Here is a 26607-nt window from a genome sequence, read left to right as displayed (position 1 = left end):
CAACACTGCCACACACACAGTACAACACTACCACACACACACAGTACAACACTGCCACACACACACAGAACAACACTGCCACACACAGTACAACACTGCCACACACACAGTACAACACTGCCACACACGATACAACACTGCCACACACACACAGAACAACACTGCCACACACAGTACAACACTGCCACACACGGTACAACACTGCCACACACACACAGAACAACACTGCCACACACATAGTACAACACTGCCACACATACAGTACAACACTGCCACACACACAGTACAACACTGCCACACACACATACACACACACACAGTACAACACTGCCACACACACAGTACAACACTACCACACACACAGTACAACACTGCCACACACACAGTACAACACTGCCACACACACACAGTACAACACTGCCACACACACACAGAACAACACTGCCACACACACAGTACAACACTGCCACACACGGTACAACACTGCCACACACACACAGAACAACACTGCCACACACACAGTACAACACTGCCACACACACAGAACAACACTGCCACACACGGTACAACACTGCCACACACACAGTACAACACTGCCACACATGGTACAACACTGCCACACACGGTACAACACTGCCACACACGGTACAACACTGCAACACATGGTACAACACTGCCAGACACGGTACAACACTGCCACACACGGTGCAACACTGCCACACACGGTGCAACACTGCCACACACGGTACAACACTGCCACACACGGTGCAACACTGCCACACACGGTGCAACACTGCCACACACACAGTACAACACTGCCACACACACACAGTACAACACTGCCACACACACACAGAACAACACTGCCACACACACAGTACAACACTGCCACACACGGTACAACACTGCCACACACACACAGAACAACACTGCCACACACACAGTACAACACTGCCACACACACAGTACAACACTGCCACACACACAGTACAACACTGCCACACACACAGTACAACACTGCCACACACGGTACAACACTGCCACACACACACAGAACAACACTGCCACACACACAGTACAACACTGCCACACACACAGAACAACACTGCCACACACGGTACAACACTGCCACACACACAGTACAACACTGCCACACATGGTACAACACTGCCACACACGGTACAACACTGCCACACACGGTACAACACTGCAACACATGGTACAACACTGCCAGACACGGTACAACACTGCCACACACGGTGCAACACTGCCACACACGGTGCAACACTGCCACACACGGTACAACACTGCCACACACGGTGCAACACTGCCACACACGGTGCAACACTGCCACACACGGTGCAACACTGCCACACACGGTACAACACTGCCACACACACAGTACAACACTGCCACACACACAGTACAACACTGACACACACAGTGCAACACTGCAACACACACACAGTACAACACTGCAACACACACAGTGTCACACTGCCACCCACACATGCACACAAAGTACAATACTGCCACGCACACAGTACAACACTGACACACACACAGTACAACACTGCCACACACATGCACACAAAGTACAATACTGCCACACACACATACACACACACAGTACAACACTGCCACACACACAGTACAACACTGCCACACACAGTACAACACTGCCACACGCACACACACACAGAGTACAACACTGCCACACACAGTACAACACTTCCACACACACTGTCACACACTATAAAAGGCTCACTCACACAAGTGTATAACATGGCCGAGTGCTATGTGGTATTTTAATGTTACACTATGGGGAATTGTAGATCTGCAACTCTTTTCATGCATAATGCGAATTGCTGCCCAAATCGGATGGCACACACCGACTCATTCAAGTCTATGGGTGCGTGTATAAAATTGATCTGCACTTGGATGACATTTAAGTGCAGTCAGACTTCCGCAGACTGACAAAAGTGAGACATTTGCTTTTCCATCTTCTCTGAGAGAAGTGTGATTGGAGTATTTCCATAACTGAACCGATTCTCTTAGAAGAGACAATATGCACAGGTGTTGCCCCGACCTAAGAGGAGACAGAGTGCTGCGCTAGGACACATCTCCTGATGTGATGAACGGGGCGAGAATCTGGAGTCACTGAAGTCCAGGCTGGATGATTCCACTATCACATTGGGGCACAGAAGAACATGATGGCTGCCAATGTTTATAAGAGCATTATGGACTGGTGCAAACTATGGGGGCAGTCACTATCGGGGACTATGTATGGTGGCATTTTTTTCTAGTTCATATGGTGCATAGGGGCATTTGGTATAAGGGGAACTCCTCACTGGCGCACACTAAATGTGAGGCTCTCTAGCTGGTATTACTTACAGGGGGCTCCTCTCTGCCTCGCACCGCACATGTAGGGGCACCCTTCTTTGCCCCGCCACCACACACGCAGGGGGCGCCTCTCTCTGCCCACATCTCAATACCACACAGGGCACGCCTCTTTCTGCTTTGCCACCTCACAGAGGGTGTGCCCCTCTCTGCCCACATCTTAGCACCACACAGGGGGGCCCCTCTCTGCCCTGCCACCTCACAAAGGGAGCGCCCCTCTCTGCCCCACCACCTCACACAGGGGGCCCCTCTCTGCCCCGCCACCTCACACAAGGGGCCCCTCTCTGCCCCAACACCTCACACAAGGGGCCCCTCTCAGCCCCAACACCTCACACAAGGGGCCCCTGTCTCTTCCCCGTCACCTCACACATGGGGCCCCTCTATGCACACGTCTCCAGGATCTATATCACGACACCAGGAGGGGGGGGGATGATGAGCCAGCACCCACACACACAGGCACACAGCACAGCTCACCTCCCTGCAGCAGCACACACACACACAGCTCACCTCCCTGCAGCAGCACACACACACACACACACACCACACCTCCCTGCAGCAGCACACATGCACAAACACGCACAGCACACCTCCCTGCAGGAGCACACATGCACAAACACACACACGCACAGCACAGCTCACCTCCCTGCAGCAGCACACACACCACACCTCCCTGCAGCAGCACACATGCACAAACACACACACGCACAGCACAGTTCACCTCCCTGCAGCAGCACACACACACACCACACCTCCCTGCAGCAGCACACATGCACAAACACACACACGCACAGCACAGCACAGCTCGCCTCCCTGCAGCAGCCGCTCACCCCAGCAGCCTCTTCCTTGCTGGATTCCTGGAAGCTTTCTGACTGAGACAGCAGAACGCTGGATGATGATGTCATCCAGCTGGGCTGCCTCAGACAGGAAGCAGGACGCTGGGAGCCGGTGAGCTGCTCTGTGTGAGTCTGTGTGCCTGCGTGTGTGTATGTGTGCTGTGAATGGTATTCACTCCTCTCCACGCCCATAGGGGCGTGGGGAAGGGTGAATATTCATTCTGCTTTAGCAGCGGGGACAGGATCCTGTCTCCGGCTGCTGCTACTGGCACACGGCGGGCCCCCTTGACTCAGGGGCCCTATAGCCACTGGCAAGGGGCCCCTGGAGCAGTGGGGGCCCTAGGCAGCTGCTGGTCAGTATGCCAGCAGGTGTCAGTGCCAGGGCCCACCGGAGAATCCTCCGGTTCTCCGGTGGGCCAGTCCGAGCCTGTGTATATGACTCACTGAGAGAGTAAAAGAGATTCCTTTGTTTTTTCCTGACTGTAACAAACTCATTATGTTCATGAAATATATATAAATGAAAAGCCAATCTTTGCATCACAGAATATGATATTTTCACTCTTTTATCAGCATAGCTATGACAATCCATTTGCACAGTTTATTAACTAGCTGAAATCACATTGTTTTAGTGATTAGATACATACAGTATGCTATATGTGTACAACGGTGAATGAGACTTGGGATTTCCTTTATTGCTTCCCACATACGGTTACTCTATATCTATTAATTATTATCAACAATTTTTCAATACAAAGTCAATTGAAATGTCTCTTACAACTGAATCCTTTAGAGCTCACTTTAGCAACAAGCTACTGTACAATTGCGTGAATCCATACATATGCCCTGAACAAGTAATATCTGGAAGTCAAAACAGATTTTTAGGGAAAAAAAACAATGTAGATGAATTTACAGGGTTTTGGTAAGATAAAGTCTTATGTTGCTTTTAACGCATGTGCTTCCCAGCAGGAAACTTCAGAAGATCAAGAAGACGTGAAAAGGCATTAGCGCGGTTCCCAACCTTTCCTTTGACATGTACATTATACAAAAAGACTTTTGCAGTCTGCTTTTGTATAGTACCTCTTACTACTTGTCAGTTTATCAAATAAAAGTAATTCTTGGCGCTATAGAATAATAATACAATAATAATACATGATACATTTTATACTTTTGTTTACTACAGAATAAGAAAATATTTGAAATGGAAGCAAGAATGAAAGCTTTTCTGATCAATACAAGTTATGCTGTATCACCAGAATCGGAGATAACCACTAGAATAGTAGGGTCCGATCACGGACGGCCAGCATTGAAGACCTGTGTAGCCTTTTTGATTAGAGTAGATCATGCATGTATATTGCATGCCTATAGGACAGATGGAAGGTGCAGAATAGGGTATTTAAATATCTTTAGAAATACCAAAATGAATGAATGGATCTGCAGCTGGCATGCTTAACTGTGGATCTGTGCAAAATGTAATAACTTGCTATGACTGGAATACTTTTTTAACGTCTATGTTTTTATTAATGTGGCTTACTCAGTGGAGTACTTACTAAAGGTAGAGCTCTGTGCTCAGAGCCTGTATACTGAGTCATATAGTCTCTGTATACTGCTTTCCAGGCTGCTTACCTCTATGAAAGAAAACGGAGCATGTTTTCTTAATTAGACAATATCAGAAATGGCAAGCAATATTAGATAATAAAGTTTTAATTGAAAACCTTTTGCATGATCTGTCTTCCTTGCTTACCTGACATGCTCAATCTCCAGTCGGCGGACCCACTGCTAATGAACTGTGTCTCAGAACCAATGGGACCTATTTGAAGACAAACAAGCAATTGTCTAATTAATATTTTTTTAAAATCTCTGTAAGGCTAATTATTGTACAGTAAAAAATGACAACAACAAGTAATCTATAATGTTCTCTGTTTTGCCTGCAGAAAGTTTGACAAGAATTTGTAAGAAGAAGCATTCAATAGCTATTTTCTCATCACGGTTTTGTAGAGTAAGTAGTGAAGAATGCAAAGCAATATTTTCACTTGGGCAATGTTTTTTAACTATTGATAATAAATACATATTTCAAAAATGAGACTGGGTAGAAACCATACATAAGCAAATACAAATCATATTTGTAATAGAATAAATTAGCAATAGTATAAATAATCAAGCCAGCTGCCGATTGACATTACATAATGTATAAGTTCGTGATAACATGGCTCCTTCAGTTTTCAGTAAGTCAATGAAGAGTAATATACAGGATTTTCACTTATAGTGCTGGTAACAGTTGTAATTTATACGGCTGTTCACATGTCAGAGTTTTTTTTATTTTTTCAGACCAAATGATCTACCAAAGGAACAAAAAATTATTTGACTAGGAGTCTATGAAGAAAAAAAAAAAGAGCACTAAAATGTCATTCAAGTTGCAACTTAGTGTTATCCAATTTTTCTGGTTGCTCGATAGAAGAATTTTGAGAAAACAAATTTTAAAATAAAAATGACTGATAAAACTCTGATGGTAAACTGACACACTGACCAAACACTAATGAAGATCTGATGAAAAACACTGAAAAAAATCAGACAATTTTTTGTGTGCAAAAAATCAGTGATAGCTAAATGATCTTTACTCAATTTATGGATATGTGTTCAAATATAAAACATGGAGAAAAAGTGAATCTTATAATACCACATTCTGAAACCTAAAGTGCATAATAAAGGGGTATTCCCATAATATCAGTCATATCTCAATGGATTAAAATATTGAAATAAATAAAGTTATCAAATGTAATTAGTTTTCAAAAGTGCTCAGTGTTCCAGATATCACACACTGAAAACATGGATATCAAAGACCATCGATACACTCTATAGTCCTTTCATGATAACTCTAGCATGCTCATTAAAATATACTCTATTTCTACATATCTACAGTGCCTTGCGAAAATATTCGGCCCCCTGGAACTTTTCAACCTTTTCCCACATATCATGCTTCAAACATAAGGATACCAAATGTTAATTTTTTGTGAAGAATCAAAAACAAGTGTAACAAAATTGTGAAGTTGAATGAGATTTATTGGTTATTTTACATTTTTGAGGAAATTCAAAAACTGAAAAGTGGGGTGTGCAATATTATTTGGCCCCTTTAACTTAATACTTTGTTGCACCACCTTTTGCTGCGATTACAGCTGCAAGTCGCTTGGGGTATGTCTCTATTAGTTTTGTTCATTGAGACTGAAATTCTTGCCCATTCTTCCTCGGCAAACAGCTCGAGATCAGTGAGATTTGATGGAGATCGTTTGTGAACAGGAGGTTTCAGCTCTTTCCACAGATTCTCGATTGGATTGAGGTCTGGACTTTGACTTGGCCATTCTAACACCTGGATATGTTTATATGTGAACCATTCCATTGTAGATTTTGCTTTATGTTATGGATCATTGTCTTGTTGGAAGACAAATTTCCGTCCCAGTCTCAGGTCTTTTGCAGACTCCAAAAGGTTTTCCTCAAGACTGGTCCTGTATTTGGCTCCATCCATCTTCCCATCAATTTTAACCATCTTCCCTCTCCCTGCTGAAGAAAAGCAGGACCAAACCATGATGCTGCCGCCACCACCATGTTTGACAGTGGGGATGGTGTGTTCAGGGTGATGAGCTGTGTTGCCTCTATGCCAAACATATCGTTTGGCATTGTTGCCCAAAATTTCTATTTTGGTTTCATCTGACCAGAGCACCTTCTTCCACATGTTTGGTGTGTCTCCCAGGTGGCTTGTTGCAAAGTTTAAACAACACTTTTTATGGATATCTTTGAGAAATGGCTTTCTTCTTGCCACTCTTCCATAAAGGCCAGATTTGTGCAGTTTACAACTGATTGTTGTCCTATGGACAGACTGTCCCACCTCAGCTGTAGATCTCCGCAGTTCATCCAGAGTGATCATGGGCCTCTTGGCTGCATCTCTGATCAGACTTCTCCTTGTTTGAGATAAAAGTTTAGAGGGACGGCCGGGTCTTGGTAGATTTGCAGTGGTATGATACTCCTTCCATTTTAATATGATTGTTTGCACAGTGCTTCTTGGAATGTTTAAAATTTTGGAAATCATTTTGTATCCAAATCCAACTTTAAACTTCTCCACAACAGTATAACGGACCTGCCTGTTGTGTGCCTTGGTTTTCATGATGCTCTCTGTGCTTCAAACAGAACCCTGAGACTATCACTGAGCAGGTGCATTTATACGGAGACTTGATTACACACAGGTGGATTATATTTATCATCATGAGGCATTTAGGACAACATTGGATCATTCAGAGATCCACAATGAACTTCTGGAGTGTGTTTGCTGTACTGAAAGTAAAGGAGCCGAATAATATAGCACGCCCCACTTTTCAGTTTTTGAATTTCCACAAAAATTTAAAATAACCAATACCTTTTGTTCAACTTCACAATTGTGTTCCACTTGTTGTTGATTCTTCACCAAAAAATTACATTTGGTATCTTAATGTTTGAAGCATGATATGTGGGAAAAATTTGAAAAGTTCCAGGGGGCCGAATACGTTCGCAAGGCACTGTACAGATATTTGCACTAACTCTTTAAAATACTCCTTCACATAAACTCACCTTTGGTGATACCAAAGTGACTACATCATAGAAACAGACAGTAAACACCATAACCTACAGACAGACTGTTTAATAACCCAGCGCACTTACAGAGATTTCACTTTTTTTTATTTGAAAAGATCCAAAAATTATCCCTCTTAGGAATTTGTGATCAGATTAAGTTTTCTTTACAGAACATTGTCTCCAACTGCTAGTCAGAGGTAATGTCATCCTGATATGACAGAAATTAGTGGGCTACCACATATTCGATGATGTCCTATGTTTCCTCCCCTCTAATACTCTTGTCATAAGCAATGTGTCCAATTGTGGCCTGCATTTGGTAGTACATGTATCTGGATAGCTGATGCCAGTGCCATTGTTGGTGGTGCTACTGCTGCTGCTAGAGGCTTCTATATAATCAGCCTTTATATATCTTTTTTAAATACTACCCCATCCATAGCCATGGCTACATACTCTTTTACCATACATTACAACACTTTAATTAACTTTGGACAATTTTTTCAATCTTTATAGTTCAACATTTGCTTGAAGCGATGTAATGCAAAATATTAAGTAGAAAGGTACATGACACGAAATGTAGCAACAGGTCATAGGTATATCATGTACTAGACTTGTAAAACTGATGTGCAAAACTGTGTTAGCACAGTTGAATTTGTTTTAAACTTTTTTCTATTTTTTATTTAGTTTTTTATAAAAAAATGACAATACAAAATAATTAATATACTCCAGAAAAGCTAGCACTCACAACAGATCACTGTATTTATGTGGCTTACCTCAATAACCGCACATTTAGCACAATTAATTTGCATATTACCTCCTTGTCTTGCTTGCTTTTTGTTGGTATCCCTAAAGGATCTAAAAAAAATATAAACTCTCCTCCATCTATAGTATACTACTGACCAGGGATAACTGATAAAGTCTCATTGCTTCCAGTACCACCTATATGCTGATGACATTCAAATCTACCTTTCTGGCCCATTTCTTGTCACATTTCTGTATTGTAGAATCCCATAGTGTCTATCAGTCATATCGTACTTTTTCTTATTACGCTTTTTAAAACTCAATGTGGACAAAACCAGACTCATCATCTCACTCAAGTCCCCTACCAGACCTAGCTATCACAATAATTTACATCAATCTTTCCCACATATCACAAGTCTTCTGCCTGGAGTAACCCTTGATTTGCCTGTCCTTCGAACCACTCAGCCAAGGCCTTACCACATCCTGCCACCTCCTACTCAAAAATATATGCAGAATTTGACTTTTCATCAAACTTGAATCTAACCAAAATGCTACTATATTCCCTCATCATCTCCTAATGCAATATCCTCCTCTGAAGGGTCCCGACTAACAAATTCACACCTCTCCAGGCCATCCTTAGCTCTGCTGCCCAATTAATCCTCCTCTCCCCTCACTACTCCCCACCTCTGCCCTCTGCCAATTTCTTCATTCTCCTCCAATTTCTCAATGAATCCACTTCAAACTACTAACAATAAACTAAAAGGCTGTCCATAATATGTCTCACCTTCCCAGAAGTAATCTCAGTAGCTTACAAGATTTCCTTCTCTCTTCTGAACTCATACTTTTATCACCAAATCCACTAAAAAAAATTTCCCAAGCACCCCTCATCTTCTGAAATTCAATTTATCAACATGTCTGATTGCACATGCGCGTACGTACTACGGAGGACAACTTCAATCCAATATTGTGGCCAGCATGCAGCCAGCGGGTAAGGAAAGGGTGAATCAAACACCCGAAAACTCCGCCCATATGACCAAAAACCGATCCCGCCAAATTCAGGTGACAGGTTCCCTTTAAATTGTATGCTGTATTCTCTATGAAGGATATTTTGCAAGATATGATAATACTGATAATATGATAATACGCCTGATTTTCTGGGCTATGGAATATGATGTGGAAGCTGCAAAGGTTATTCTGGGGAAACCTACAGGATTACACCTGAGGTCATGTGAGTCTCAGGTGTCTCAGGTGTTTGCAAAGCATAAAAAGGAGCTGGGCATGTGTTTTGCGAATTGCCTAAATAGAAATGTAAATGATTCAAATCTGCCAGTACTTGCGAATTTATTAAAGTTAAACTGCACTTGGGAAATGAAAAGTCACACTTGTTATAAGTGAATAAATTTAACTAACGTATTTAGCTATCAAAATATTTATCTAAATAGAGTAATATGGCACACATTTCAGGCTTACTTTAAAATGCATGCAATATTTAATGGGTAATTCACACAAAAAATAAGTTATCCCCTTTCCCCTGATTCGGAGATGGTTCTTCTTGATTTATTGGGCTCTGACCTATGAGACCCCAGCAGCGCTAAGATTCACACTCTGGGACTATGAGAACAGGGCTCTGCAATGCTGATTTTAATAAAAATGAAGTTTGTGATGCTAGCTCTTCTCTTCTCATGTGAAGCCGGTCTGAAATCAGAAGTCCAAAACGGTTGCGAATTAAGACATAGGGAATAAATATTCAAAAGGCTAGTTCCCAGCAAAAGATCAAAAGAGCAGAACACAAATGCACAAAGCAGGCATACCACCAAACAAAGCTACCACCAGATAAGGTTCTGGTCTCAGATCGAAACGCGTCACTTTAACCCCTTGGAATCACATTGTATAGGGAGTTTTTTCACAGCTGCAACATTTTTTAACCAGGACTAATAATGTTTCATTTTTAAGGAGCTGGAACATCACCTTATTTTTGTTTCAATGAAAAACAAAACCGCAAAAAACTGTAGAAATTGGCCATATTGTAGAAAGGGTAATGGAACATAGGTGTGCAAGCTCAATTTCCATTTTTATCTTCTACAAGACAGCCATAAAAAGATGAACACTGGGTTTTGCTATTTCCAGCAGTCTCATTAACAATGAATGTAGTGGTGGCTGAGTATGCACTCAACTGATGCCCCATTTTAGGGATTCCATATCTTTGATTTTGACATCCCGGGGGTTTCAGCAGTCAAATCTAAGTGATCAGGAATTTATCTCACATTCTGTGAATTAGGTATTACTTGTGTTTTGTTAATAATAATAATAATAATAATTTAATTTACATAGCACCAACATATTCCACAGCGCTTTACAAATTATAAAGGGGACTTGTACAGACAATAGACATTACAGCATTACAAAAATCACAGTTCAAAATGGATACCAAGAGGAGTGAGGGCCCTGCTCATAAGCTTACAAACTATAGGATAAACATTTAACACTTGATACATGTATAGCATATTAATTGTAAGTTGATTTTATGAAAAAAACATCAAATATTAAGGTCTCAGCAGTAGGGTTGAGCGAAACGGGTCGGCCACTTTCAGAAGTCGCCGACTTTTGGCAAAGTCGGGTTTCATGAAACCCGACCCGACCCCTGTGTGGGGTCGGCCATGAAGTCGGCGATCTTCTGAATGTGGTATCGGAATTCCGATCCTGATTTCCGATATGTTTGCAATATCGGAAATCGGTATCGGAATCCATATTTAATGTAAAATAAAGAATTAAAATAAAAAATATCGCTATACTTACCCTCTGACGCGCCCTGGTACTAACCGGGAACCTTCCTTCCTTCGAATCAGCGCTTGCAGGACCTTGCGGTGACGTCGCGGTGATGTCGCGGCTTGTGATTGGTCACGCGGCCGCCCATGTGACCGCTTGCGAGACCAATCACAAGCCGCGACGTCACCGCGACATCACGCAAGGTCCTGCAAGCGCTGATTCTTAGGAAGGAAGGCTGCCGGAAAGAAGCAGGGCGCGTCCGAAGGTGAGTATATACCTGATAGGAATATACTCACCCTCGGACGCACCCTGCTTCTTTCCGGCAGCCTTCCTTCCTAAGAATCAGCGCTTGCAGGACATTGCGTGACGTCGCGGTGACGTCGCGGCTTGTGATTGTTCGCGCGAGCGGTCACATGACCAGCCGCGCGACCAATCACAAGCCGCGACGTCACCGTGACGTCACCGCAAGGTCCTGGAAGCGCTGATTCAAAGGAAGGAAGGTTCCTGGTTAGTACCAGGGCGTGTCAGAGGGTAAGTATAGCGATATTTTTTATTTTAATTCTTTATTTTACACTTAAATATGGATCCCAGGGCCTGAAGGAGAGTTTCCGCTCCTTCAGACCCTGGGAACCATTGGAAACCCAATGCACTGCATTGGGTTTCGAGTTTCGGCCGACCCCGACCCCGACTTTTTTATAGGATCGGCCGATTTCACTCGACCCGACTTTTGAAAAAGTTGGGTTTCGTGAAACCCGACCCGATCCTATAAAAGTAAAGGTCGCTCAACCCTACTCAGCAGGACTGAAGTTCTATTACACTTAATGAATCCTTAGTGAGTGGTGTGTACATTGCCAGTAAGATTAGTTATTATTGGGACATTTTCACAAATAACATTTTGAAATATAGTAGCTAACAAAATAGAGCAGAATATTGAAGATTGTTTTTGCTACGGTTATTGTTATTTTCTGCCTCTTGATAAACTGGCTCTGTAGAAAAGTCTTAACTTTTTGTTTGTTGCCATTCTTTGGCTAGCATGTTGAAATATAACAAGATAATGATCTATATCTGATCATGTAGCCTTTCTCTATGCCCTCCTGAGAAGGGTTACTTGTCATGAAGCACCATAGTCACAGATAATTATCCAAGCATAATGCGAAACTGGTATTATAAATTGGGTGTTTCATTAAACAATAGCAAATAATAAATTTAAAAATTATACATTTTCTTGTAGCATATAATTTGTAAATGCATCACTTGCTTTATGTGCATATACATATTTTTACTCCATTTTCATATAGTTTTAAACATTTTCATCTTAAATTTATTATATTTTTCATTATTTTAAATTTCAATAAAAGATAGTTTCTTCCAGTTATCCTGTTTTGCCCCAATACGCCACTACACAGCCTTGGCAATAATGTGTTCATTCATGTTTAGTGGAATTAAACAGTCTGCTATTTGCATGGACCTCATGAAATACGAAATAAAATAATTGTTTTAATGCATTATGCTGCACAGACTTACATATCCTGCTTAGGGTGTTGACTAGTCAGAGAGCTGGTTCTGGAATGTGAGTAATGATATATTAGTTGTATAAAATTATGTATTACTAGATGGTGGCCCGATTCTAACGCATCGGGTATTCTAGAATATGTATGTCCATATATAGCACAGCAACGTAGTATATACAAGCCATGTAGAATATAGCATGCAAATAGTACGTGGCCTGTGCTATATAGTATGTGGCTGCTATATACATACATATTGTAGAATACCTGATGCGTTGTACATAATGCAGCCCACGCAGTATCTAACACAGGCCACATAGTATACAGCAGCCATATAGTATATAACACAGGCCACATAGTATACAACAGCCATGTAGTATATAACACTGCCCACATTGTATATAGCAGCCATGAAGTATATAGGACTGCCCACGTAGTATATAGCAGCCATGTAGTATATAGTACTGCCCACGTAGTATATTACAGCCATGTAGTATATAGTACAGCCCACATTGTATATAGCAGGAATGTAGTATGTAGTACTGTCCACATAGTATATAGCAGCCATGTAGTATGTAGTACTGTCCACGTAGTATATAGCAGCCATGTAGTATAAAGTACTGTCCACGTAGTATATAGCAGCCATGTAGTATATAGTACTGCCCACGTAGTATATAGCAGCCATGTAGTATATAGCACTGCCCATGTAGTATATAGCAGCCATGTAGTATATAGTACTGCCCACATATTATATAGCAGCCATGTAGTATAAAGTACTGTCCACGTAGTATATAGCAGCCATGTAGTATATAGTACTGCCCATGTAGTATATAGCAGCCATGTAGTATATAGTACTGCCCACATATTATATAGCAGCCATGTAGCCCACGCAGTATTTAGCAGTGTGGGCACATATCCCTGTTAAAAAAAAAGAATTAAAATAAAAAATAGTTACATACTCACCCCCTGGGATCCAACGGCGCTGTGGCAATGGGCTGTTTTGCCGCGACCAATCAGCGACTTGGGATTTCCATGACAGACAGAAGGACAGACAGACAGACAGGAAGACAAAGACAGAATTGACCCTTAGACAATTATATAGTAGATGCCTGTATTTAATACATCATGTAATTTAAGTCAATTTTCTCTTAGTGTGCCTGCGGACTCCTCTCTCGTTCATATAATGCAGACATTCACTGAAATCCTGAAAGTCATGAGAAGCAAACTTAAAGTAGGATAAAAAAAATTAGAATGATTGTCAGGTAAAATTATGTAAAATTATGTAAAATGTTTATATACTATTATGTCTTTGCTCACTTTTGTCTTCCTGCAATCAACTTAGAGTCCACAAATAGATTTTTCTTATTTTTTATTTTTCATATACTTTCTATACACAACAGTTAGCAACTTTCTAAAAAAGTCTGCACTAAAATTATCATTCCTTTAGTTTTTGAGAGACAGTGCAATACTTTAACATAGCTGGTTGTCCTATATCTTCTGACATTATCTAACTGGATAAGGCTAATGTCTTTATTTGCTGTCTTTGCTTAGTGTTAAGGTCCTTTTAAACTGGGCAATAATGGGTCAACCAACGTCATTATGAGCAATCATTCCTGACCATTGGCTAGTACAAACCTGCTGAGAAATCAAATGGCAAAATACTAGTTTGGTGTTAATCGCATATATTGTGGCACTTAAACGTTTTTGTAAGTATTAAAAAAAAAAATCCTCTTGAGGGCAATGCGTTGTAAAACCAAACTTTTTTTTTTTACAAATTTACTATATGATCGTTATGTGAATGAAAGTAAAGATTAGCAGCAAGCAATTTTTTTAACACTGTAGAAGGAAGCGTAGCAGGTGGGGAAGGAAGTAGTTAATAGTTATGATGTGGATAGGTAAAAAAAGCATTCAAGTTTTCTGGGAAATAAAGAGATCAAAGCACAGAGAGACAGTCTGACATCGGAGTGGATGAATTACAATAGTAGTGAATGAGTGTAAATAGAAAGCTGAGTACTCATGGCTAGTGTTGAGCATTCCGATACCTCAAGTATCGGGTATCGGCCGATACTTGCGGTATTGGAATTCCGATACCGAGATCCGATATTTTTGTGATATCGGGTATCGGTATCGGAAGTGTAAAATAAAGAATTAAAATAAAAAATATTGTTATATTCACCTCTCCGGCGGCCCCTGGACATCAGCGGGAGGATCCGGCGTCCGGCACGGCTTCTTTCTTCAAAATGCGCGCCTTTAGGACCTGTGGTATGACGTCCCGGCTTCTGATTGGTCGCGTGCCGCCCATGTGACCGCCACGCGACCAATCAGAAGCCGCGACGTCATTCCTCAGCTAAAGTCCTAGAATGAGCGCCTTTTAGGACCTGAGGAATGACGTCGCGGCTTCTGATTGGTCGCGTGGCGGTCACATGGGCGGCACGCGACCAATCAGAAGCCGGGACGTCATTCCACAGGTCCTAAAGGCGCGCATTTTGAAGAAAGAAGCCGTGCCGGACGCCGGATCCTCCCGCTGATGTCCAGGGGCCGCCGGAGAGGTGAATATAACAATATTTTTTATTTTAATTCTTTATTTTACACTTTAATATGGATCCCAGGGCCTGAAGGAGAGTTTCCTCTCCTTCAGACCCTGGGATCCATGAGGATACATTACGATACTTGATGTCCCATTGACTTGTATTGGTATCGGATATCGGTATCGGCGATATCCGATATTTTTCGGGTATCGGCCGATACTATCCGATACCGATACTTTCAAGTATCGGACGGTATCGCTCAACACTACTCATGGCAGACACTTTAGGAAGAACATACATCATACATTCCTCAACATCTGTATCTGTCAGGGGGAAGAGATCTCTTATTAGATGTAGAAGAGAAAATCAGTAGAGAAATGAAGATGTGCTGTGATTTATCAAGTGTTAAATGCTTAAGCAGGCTAGTGTGTTAGCACATTGTTTCAATGCTGCTTACACATTGCACCTTTCACACACCTTGTGGTAGGATGATAATGTCATGTAAATAGCATTTAGTGTCATGGTGTGTCACATCAATTAATGAAGTGCATTGAATTTTCATTTGGAGTCTGCTACATCTTAATATATACTTACCTTGTAATGTCTTCACATCCTGCTCCATCCAGATGTGTCCGGATCCGAGCGGCGGAAGTTCACCGACCTCCACATTGGGACACCCAAGTGATGTCTCAATATGGAAACTGCTGGCGGTACTGGCCTGTTTAGCGGTACCACCAGGGGAATACCGTCGCACCACACACACACACTGTATACGCTGTGCTCACATACAAATACACACACTGTATTTGCCATACACACCACACACACTGGTATACGCCATGCCACCAGCAGAACACTGTCCCGAACACGCCGCCGCCAGGATCAGCCAAATGGTTCACTGACTGTCGCCATCTTTGTACAAGGAGGAGTACATGCGCAGTTTTAATGTGATCGCCACTTTGCACAAAGATTGCGGTGGTCTGATTTACTGCACCTGCGTTAATTCTGCGCAGGTGCAGTTAAACATTCGGCTGATCCCGGCGGCAGATGCGCGATGTGTCTACAGGCAGAGGAAGCCGGTCACAATAAAGGGGTTTTCACATGAATAAAAGTTCATTTTAAAAATTGTCTGTGCCTGGCAGTGTACGGAGCATACCACATCTCCTGGGCAGACTAGATGGATTGGATCGCATCGGGAGGGCAGTAATGTCACGATGGGGGCAGGCTTTGCAGTGGTGTCATTGCCGTACATTTTAGAAGGAGTCATGTTCGCATTGATATTTGCTTTTAAAAGGGGTTTTCTCATGAACAAAAGTTCACTTTAAAATTTGTCTGTGCCTGGCAGTGTACGGAGCATACCACATCTCCTGGGCAGGGGAGGAAGCAAAAGACAATACTGACATTACAGCAGGGGATCACAGTGGATTTCTTTTGTCAGTTAAAATATTTCACTGACTATTTTACCTCACAAAATGTATCCTCTGTGATCCCCTGCTGTAATGTCAGTATTGTCTTTTGCTTCCTCCCCTGCCCAGGAGCTGTGGTATGTTCTGTACACGGTCAGACACAGACAAATTTTAAAGTGAACTTTTGTTCATGAGAAAACCCCTTTTAAAAGCAAATATCAATGCGAACATGACTCCTTCTAAAATGTACGGCAATGACACCACTGCAAAGCCTGCCCCCATCGTGACATTACTGCCCTCCCGATGCGATCCAATCCATCTAGTCTGTACATAAAAGCTAGCAACATTTGGTTTTTTACTTGATAAAGATGTCAATAAGGTGTTGACATGTGTTATGAACAAAAAACTTTTTATCATCCTCATTGTTGAATTGATTTACTCTGGCAGCAAAACCCACCATAGTTATTTCTTCCAACTGGATCCAATATCTACCGGAGGATTTATCCACATACCAAGGAGCAGCAGCAGCTGTTTTTCTTCATGCCTATATAGGAGTTGGGACTAGAGTTGAGCGACTTTAACTTTTTTGGATCAAGTCGGGTTTCGCGACTTTTGCAACTTTGTCAAAAGTCGGGTAAAATCGGCCGATTATTGCGAAAAGTCGGGGGCCGACTGAAACACGAAACCCAATGCAAGTCAATGGGGAATCAAAGTCGGCAGTGAGTGGAGGACAGGAAAACACCTACAGTGCCCATTTTAATGCCAAAAACATCAATTCTTATTACTTAAGCTTGTAAATCTTAATTTACTTTATAATAATAGTTAGGCATTGAAAACTGGGGGTCATTTGGCTAAAGTTGTGGGGGGGGTAGGGCTGGCTTAAGATTTTCGTGGGCCCAGGAAACGCAGAATACGTCACGGCGGTGGAGCAGTTTGAGGTAAGTATTTCACTTTGCAAGTGCTGTTATCCAGAGCAAGCAGGGGGGGGGGCACTCGTTGGCACTGGCACAGGGCCCCTCATACTACAGCGGTGTGTTTGATGGCGGTTGGCGCCTTCCACTGGCAGAGACACTTTTGCATACTATGAAGGGCCCTGTGCCAGTGACGTCGCCAACGATTATGCCCCCCACCTGATGAAGGAACCTGCACTTTCATCTGCACCTTCCTACTTGCCCCCATGTAAGGTGGTATAGTATGCGGGAAGGGGAACCTGACTTTCAGCAGGGTCAGATTTTGGCTGTGTAGAGTGCAAGGGGAATGTAGTGGTCTGGGTCAATGTACCAGCAGACTCATCTAGCAGTGGCTGGGCAATGGGCATGATGAGGAGGAAACACAGATATAGGCCCAAATAATAAAGTAGGCTAAATGCAGTTCAAAATTGGTAATAGGACTAAACAGGCAGCATTGCTTTGTTCAGTGGAGGACAACTGTAATGATTGGCAGACACAGTTAGTAGGCCCAAATAATAAAGTAGCCTAAATGCAGTTCAAAATTGGTAACAGGACTAAACAGGCGGCAATGCTTTGTTCAGTGGAGGACAACTGTAATGAGTGGCAGACACAGTTAGTAGGCCCAAATAATAAAGTAGGCTAACTGCAGTTCAAAATTGTTAACAGGACTAAATGGGCGGCATTGCTTTGTTCAGTGGAGAACAACTGTAATGAGTGGCAAACACAGCTAGTAGGTCCAAATAACAAAGTAGCCTAAATTCAGTTCAAAATTGGTAACAGGACTAAACAGGCGGCATTGCTTTGTTCAGTGGAGGACAACTGTAATGAGTGGCAGACACAGTTAGTATGCCCAAATAATAAAGTAGGCTAAATGCAGTTCAAAATTGGTAACAGGACTAAACAGGTGAGATAACTAGCTACAATGTTGGGCTCCTCTGCTGAGTAGCAGACAGTGGTAGTAGGCACAAAGTATTAACTGGTCTAAATGGAGGCCAGGGCCCCTGTATATTTTAACTATCATCTATCATTTCAACAAATTTGTATTGGCAGTGCCATTGTAAGGATTTAACAGCACAGACTACACAGTGGGCAGGGAGAGGTAAGTATTGCAAGTGGTAGAGCTCTGTTCGAGCTGAGGGGAACACTCTCTCGTGGGCGGATGTACTGGCACAGGGCCCCTCATATTACGACGGTGTGTCTGATGTTGGTTGTGCACCACCACCATCAGAGACACTTCATTGTACTATGAGGAACCCTGTGCCAATGCTGTCGCCCAAGAGTGGGCACACCCACCTGTCCAGGCAAACTGCATTTGCACAGGTGCTTGCGCCAGGTGGTGACCACGGCCCTGTGGGGGGAGTCAGCCCATTTAGGGAGGTACAAAAAATGGTCTATGGTGGACATTCAGCAGCTGCAAATGGAGGAATAGGAGAAGTCAGTAAGAGGAGGCCAAAAGCAAAACATTTTTTCCGGCAAGCTACGTGTCAGCAGGGGAAGGTGGGGCAAAATAATTTGACCTCCAGCCTTAGGTGCCATTGTGCTTTTGCCACTACCACCAGATACACCACCACCACCATCAGTACCATCTGGCAACCACCACCCACAGGCTCTTCCACCACACTTCCTCATTTTTTGGAAAATCTAATCAAAATAACAACCGTTATATGGTACTGTAAGACAAGGTAGAAGGTGTATATAAATGTGTTGAGAATATAAATCTCCCTTTTTTGGGGGGAGACTGAACCAAAACTCAAGCCCAGTGTATAAAACAGCACAATGTAAGTGGCAGAAATTGGCTGGCTGATATAAGACAAACTAACAGGACTGCAGTACATCCACTTTGTGAGAATTTGAATCTCCCTTTTTTTGGGGGGAGACTGAACCAAAACTCAGGCCCAGTGTATATAATAACGCAATCTAAGTGGCAGAAAGTGGCTGGGTGACATACGACAAACTAACAGGACTGCAGTATATCCTCTTTGTGAAAATTTGAATCTCACTTTTTTGGGGGGAGACTGAACCAAAAAAACAAGATAGCTGTGCAGAAAGGAGCAACAGGATTTTTGCTTTTAAAAAAGCAGTTGGTTTGCACAGCGGCGTGCCAACAGCAATGCAGCTATCAGGGAGCCTTATAAGGCAGCCTAATAAGCTACAGAGCTGATGCACAAAAATATAGCCTCCACTGTCCCTGCAAATAAATGGTGGTGTTGGACAGTGGAAATCGCTACAGCACAAGCAGTTTGGGGGTTAATCTTCGCTCCCTAACTATATCCCTTCTTCTGATGAAGCTGCAGCAACCTCTCCCTTACTTGGAGGCATAGCCTATATGAAAAAAGTCCAAAACTAGCAGCAAGTTATATACAGTGGGGCAAAAAAGTATTTAGTCAGTCAGCAATAGTGCAAGTTCCACCACTTAAAAAGATGAGAGGCGTCTGTAATTTACATCATAGGTAGACCTCAACTATGGGAGACAAACTGAGAACAAAAAATCCAGAAAATCACATTGTCTGTTTTTTTAACATTTTATTTGCATATTATGGTGGAAAATAAGTATTTGGTCAGAAACAAACAATCAAGATTTCTGGCTCTCACAGACCTGTAACTTCTTCTTTAAGAGTCTCCTCTTTCCTCCACTCATTACCTGTAGTAATGGCACCTGTTTAAACTTGTTATCAGTATAAAAAGACACCTGTGCACACCCTCAAACAGTCTGACTCCAAACTCCACTATGGTGAAGACCAAAGAGCTGTCAAAGGACACCAGAAACAAAATTGTAGCCCTGCACCAGGCTGGGAAGACTGAATCTGCAATAGCCAACCAGCTTGGAGTGAAGAAATCAACAGTGGGAGCAATAATTAGAAAATGGAAGACATACAAGACCACTGATAATCTCCATCGATTTGGGGCTCCACGCAAAATCCCACCCCGTGGGGTCAGAATGATCACAAGAACGGTGAGCAAAAATCCCAGAACCACGCGGGGGGACCTAGTGAATGAACTGCAGAGAGCTGGGACCAATGTAACAAGGCCTACCATAAGTAACACACTACCCCACCATGGACTCAGATCCTGCAGTGCCAGATGTGTCCCACTGCTTAAGCCAGTACATGTCCGGGCCCATCTGAAGTTTGCTAGAGAGCATTTGGATGATCCAGAGGAGTTTTGGGAGAATGTCATATGGTCTGATGAAACCAAACTGGAACTGTTTGGTAGAAACACAACTTGTCGTGTTTGGAGGAAAAAGAATACTGAGTTGCATCCATCAAACACCATACCTACTGTAAAGCATGGTGGTGGAAACATCATGCTTTGGGGCTGTTTCTCTGCAAAGGGGCCAGGACGACTGATCCGGGTACATGAAAGAATGAATGGGGCCATGTATCGTGAGATTTTGAGTGCAAACCTCCTTCCATCAGCAAGGGCATTGAAGATGAAACATGGCTGGGTCTTTCAACATGACAATGATCCAAAGCACACCTCCAGGGCAACGAAGGAGTGGCTTCGTAAGAAGCATTTCAAGGTCCTGGAGTGGCCTAGCCAGTCTCCAGATCTCAACCCTATAGAAAACCTTTGGAGGGAGTTGAAAGTCCGTGTTGCCAAGCGAAAAGCCAAAAACATCACTGCTCTAGAGGAGATCTGCATGGAGGAATGGGCCAACATACCAACAACAGTGTGTGGCAACCTTGTGAAGACTTACAGAAAACGTTTGACCTCTGTCATTGCCAACAAAGGATATATTACAAAAAGTATTGAGATGAAATTTTGTTTCTGACCAAATACTTATTTTCCACCATAATATGCAAATAAAATGTTAAAAAAACAGACAATGTGATTTTCTGGATTTTTTTTTCTCAGTTTGTCTCCCATAGTTGAGGTCTACCTATGATGTAAATTACAGACGCCTCTCATCTTTTTAAGTGGTGGAACTTGCACTATTGCTGACTGACTAAATACTTTTTTGCCCCACTGTATATCCCTCCAAAGACAATCTTAGTTCCTCCATTATTTTTTTCTAAATCATACCAATAAATTTAACCTCTAAACCGTATGTTAGTCATCCTGATATAATTATATAGAAAGTATTTTCTTTTTTTAACTTCACAGTTGTATGGTATTTGCAAAAGCCAAAGGTTAAAATGTTATATCTGCCGATATATTTACATATTTCAAACATTCTTGCATGTAGCACTATTCATTCATACTAGACAGCAAAATATCAGCAAGCAATATGATACAGGATTCTTTACAGCAAAAGGAGAACCAAGGACACAAAAGCCTTGAAGATATATCATAGTCTAGAAATTGACTCATCCAGAGGATATCAATTTTTAGTATCAATTTCGCATTGGATTGTCAAATTAGAGAAACATGCTTCAAATCCCTTAATTTAGAAGAGATACATAACCTTGGTACTAGCTATCACCCTGAAAATCCATAAAGTAGTTTAACTGAAGAAGCGCTATGCGATTATATACTCTCTTTTCACAGGTTTATTGCATTTATTGCATTTATGAAGAGCTTCCTGTTGTGCTCAGATTAACTCCTGTAAACAGTTTACTTTATGGTTTCTTGTAGAGCACATAATTGCAAAGAATAAATTCAAATGGGGTAGCTTGGTTGGAAGTCAGGTCACATTGAAATATCTCTAGGAAATAAATCTAAAAAAATGCCTTCATGATAATCTACAGAATATTATCTATGGAAGAAAATAACAGAACAGTTCTAAAAGAATTCATATTTCATTTCTGGGCATCATTTAAAGAAGCATTCCAGTTTTTAATGGAGTTTTTTCCTCTAACCATATTACTCTTACTTCAGTCAGGATTATTCGTTTTTGTTAGGAATTTAATGTGGACAGATAATGCTATTCTATGTATCTTATTACTGTGTAGTCATTAGAAGGCTAATGACTAAATCATGACATACTATGTGCACTAGAACCAAATGAACCATACTGGATGTTTAGCTTGTGGGCTCATATAACATATTGATGTACTGTAAATATTAGCTGTTTTGCTTTTTTTATCTGTCTTTGTCTTTACATTTTTTTAAATACTTTAAACAGAAGTACATTAAATAAGATCTAAGATATAGATGTGTCCTTCCTTAACATGTTTTATCCCAAGGTTTATGGTGCAAGATGTTGAACTAGCATTAAAAGCATAGAGGTCAGATGCATACCTTGATGATGCTACCTGTTGACCCTTTGTCGACTATGTTCTTTAACTGATAAAGATCTGATACTACATAACTTCACACTCAAACAACTTTGTAGAAAATGATCTTGCTGCAGAAAACACTGATTCAACATTTAACTTGATATTTTTTATGGCTTATGCTGTGTATTATTGTTTGTTGTAATAAATTTGGTTCTGTGCAAGCTTCTGTGATTACTTTTATCACCAATTTTAATAAAAACTGATTCTGATGCAAAGTACTGTAATGTAAAGGCTGCATGAAAGTACTGTGTATGTGCTGGAAAGATTCTGCCATTATAACTTATAAATGTAAAGCATCAGTAGATACATTGGGCCCGATTCATCAAGACCGATGCAAACAATAGCTCTGTCAATGGAAAAATGAAAAGTTATTAGTCTCAGAAAATGAAAATAATGCCCAATCCATAAGAAACTAAAGAGAATTTAATGAATTAACTAATGATCAATAGAACACTAAAGAACTGATTCATCAACATTGTCACACAGGTCTTCCTTAAGGGTATGGACTCTATTCAATAAGAGATGGGTGCCTTCCAATGAATTGGGAGTATCTGTCAAGTGGTAAGTGCCTTTTTGTGCTTTGCCACAAATCTAAGGCTAGGTTCCCATTGCGTTAATGGGAACGCGCTAACGGACAGCGTTGCACGGTGAAATTAACGCCATGCAACGCGTCCGTTAGCGCGCCCATTCACGGCAATGGGAACGCGCAGCACTAGCGCGTGCCATGTTCGGCACGCGCTAGCGACGCGCCGGTGTTTTGTGGTGCGCCGCGGACGCTGCTTGCCGCTGCTGCTTCCGAGGTGCGGTCCATTCCCCGCTCTCGCAGATCGGGGATCTGCGAGAGCGGGGACGTTACCACGACCCCGGAACGCGGCCCCGGTAAAAACATTGCGTTAGCGCAATCTGCTAGCGCTAAATGGATTGCACTAACGCAATGTGACCCTAGCCTAACTCTAGTCACGGGCTGAAGTAAGATTTCTGGAGTAAAGAGATCTAAAGTTTGCCATGAATCAGACTGTTTGTGCCACCAGACCCCCCCATCCTGTCCCAGCTCCTCCAGTTTTGGCAAAGTTGGCAAATCCTGGAGTGAAAACACCATATTTTGCAACAATTATGTGCAACTCCACATTCTGCAAACTGTTTACAAGTTTTCAAAGCGTTTTACACCACAATTCTGGTATTATCACGTAGATGAACTGAGGTCATTGTTCTTTAACCCCTTTATGACCTTGGCCTTTTCAATTTTTCATTTCTGCTTTTTGCTCCCATTCTTCCCAGAGCTATAACTTTTTTATTTTTCAGTCAACATGTTCCTGTGAGGGCTTGTTTCTGCCGGATGAGTTGTACTTTTGAAGGACACCATTGCTTTTACTATATTGTGTAGTGGAAAACGGGAAAAAAATCAAAGTGCGGTGAAATTGCAAAAAAAGTGCAATTCCACAATAGTTTTTTGTTTGGTTTTTTTACCATGTCATGCCAACCCATCAACGTCCCGTGATCATGAGACAGGAGTGCTTATGGGTGGGACTAATGATGCATTTTCAGCATTGTCTTGTTAAATGCTACTGTTGGAGAATGACAGCGGTTTTGACAACGGCTGCTGTATATTCAGGGAGGGAAATCCAGTGGAAAATAATGCTGCTCTGCCAAAGACACCAATGAATATTGCCAGTGTATAGGAGGAATCCAGGAGTCAATACAGATGAACAATGGTTTTTGTTGTCAACAGGTTTCAAAGAACCACTTGTCCTGATGAAGAAATATGTAAACTTCAAAATGCGTTGACAATAAAAACCACTGTTCATCTATATTGCCTCATGGATATTTCCACCTGTACATTGGCAAAAGGAGTTGGTGTCTTTGGCAACGCAGCAAAGATCCATCTCTCTACTTTTTTTTCAACAGGATTCCGAGATTAAACTACCATTTATCACAACCCATCCTAGATCTCAGAGGACTCACATTAGGAGTAGGACAGGCTACATGAAGCATGAAAAAGAGGTTAAGTCAGAGCATCCTCCTGTTAAGCACTGAGAAGGCACATTCCTCTCTTTAGTCAACCTGACAGGACACTATGTGGAGCTGGACTAAAGGAGAAGATAAACACATTTTTTTGCTGACTGTGGACGACCATCCACCTTTTAGTGCATCTATCTCTTGTTTCACATAGTTTGTCCTACTGCATGTCCTGGCAGTTACCACGTTTAATATTCTTACAGAGTGCACTAGATAAAACATGCCATTTTGCTGAAGGAAAACATTTAGAAAAATGTTTCATATTTAAATGTGTATTATTTATGTATCTATTTTATTATATGTTTTGGAGAACCCCTTTAATATGTTCTTCATATGACTTTCAATAACTGACATGTTGATAACATTGATAATAGAAGCACTACAAAAATAGTACAAATTATCAGACTTTAATGGCACTCACGGCGACATTTTGACTCATAGCGTGATCCTTTTTCAAGCCTTCAGAAAGGTTCACACTATGAACCAAAACGCTGCACATAGGCCATTATAGTCCTATAATTAGCACTCTTTTTAAAGTGGTGCTTCCATTTTTCCTTCTACTATTCAGGTTAGAATTATACCTGGGAAGATTTGCGCCCTCAATTGCTATATTTTTTATATAACTGGTGCAGCTTTTTTCCTTTTTCTATTTATTGACTGCATTTATACAGGGACGCACACAACATTAGTGCAACCTGGGCAGCGGCAAATAGCTCGAGAGGTAGCGGGTCCCATTTCCACCTGCAGAGAAGGTGGAATTGTGCATTATGATGAGCTATTCAACTGCAATGGGCCCATGTATTGTTATTGCACAGGGCCGTCGTTTATCTGTGTCCGCCAGTGCATTTCTAAATATATTGATAAAGAAAAAATAAAGACTCAGAAAAAGAGATTGAGCAAAAAATGTCACAAACTTAACTTACAGTTCAAAGCATCTCCATGCAATATTGTAAAAGTTCCCATTCAGAATGTTCATTTCTTTAAAAGAAGTAGTGTAACTTCTGAAAATGGAGAGCACTCCAAACATTTTTCCTGCCTTTGGCTATACCTGACCCTCATCATTTGTTATAAAGACTAGCCAGGAATGATGCCTCTCAAAGTGACAAGAGAGAACTGACATCCAGACATTGCACAGTCCCTGAAGCAATCACGAAACCAAACTGCCACATGTCATTACCAGGATACTCAAGAATGAACAGAGTTTCCGCAGCTAACTAAGCGTTAATTTAACAGACTTGTAAACAACAACTTGAAAACATTTTTATAGGCATCATTAAAAAGTAAGATCTTGGCTTCAAAAATGTAAATTGTTAGACAAAAGGGCATCGCTAACTAAAACAAATTACAATGATCAGTCTAATGTTCATTTTTTCTTTAATTATCAATCTGAATGATAGGTCTCTATTCACTGAGATGTAATTAACACAATTAACATTTTAGAAAATAAATGCCTCAAATGCTTCTTTCCCAGAATTAAAATGTCATATATTTTTCTTTGTAATGTGCCTTCTGCGTGAAATGTCTAATACCCAAATATTGAAATGAGTTTTGTTTGTTTTGCACTTTATATATTGCTAATTTATACAATGTTAAATTTTCCTTAAAGATAAAAGGTTGTCCCATCAAGAAACATGACACATCTCTATT

At 41.6% G+C, this 26607-nt stretch overlaps 1 protein-coding gene across 3 annotated transcripts in view; it reads right to left on the bottom strand.

Annotated features, from left to right (window-relative positions):
• The window catches only part of LINGO2 (leucine rich repeat and Ig domain containing 2), a 2506396-nt gene that overhangs the window by 1557169 nt on the left and 922620 nt on the right, over nucleotides 1-26607 (bottom strand). For all 3 annotated transcript variants that reach the window (XR_011320767.1, XM_069765264.1, XM_069765275.1), the window contains one exon: nucleotides 4975-5040. The gene's annotated coding sequence lies outside the window, so the exon portion shown is untranslated. The remainder of the gene's footprint in view (nucleotides 1-4974; nucleotides 5041-26607) is intronic.

This window comes from Ranitomeya imitator, chromosome 1 (assembly GCF_032444005.1).
Source record: "Ranitomeya imitator isolate aRanImi1 chromosome 1, aRanImi1.pri, whole genome shotgun sequence".
Classification (NCBI taxonomy): Eukaryota; Metazoa; Chordata; class Amphibia; order Anura; family Dendrobatidae; genus Ranitomeya; species Ranitomeya imitator.
The sequence above is the reverse complement of the archived record's forward strand: the minus strand, read 5'-3'. Positions and strand labels throughout refer to the sequence as shown.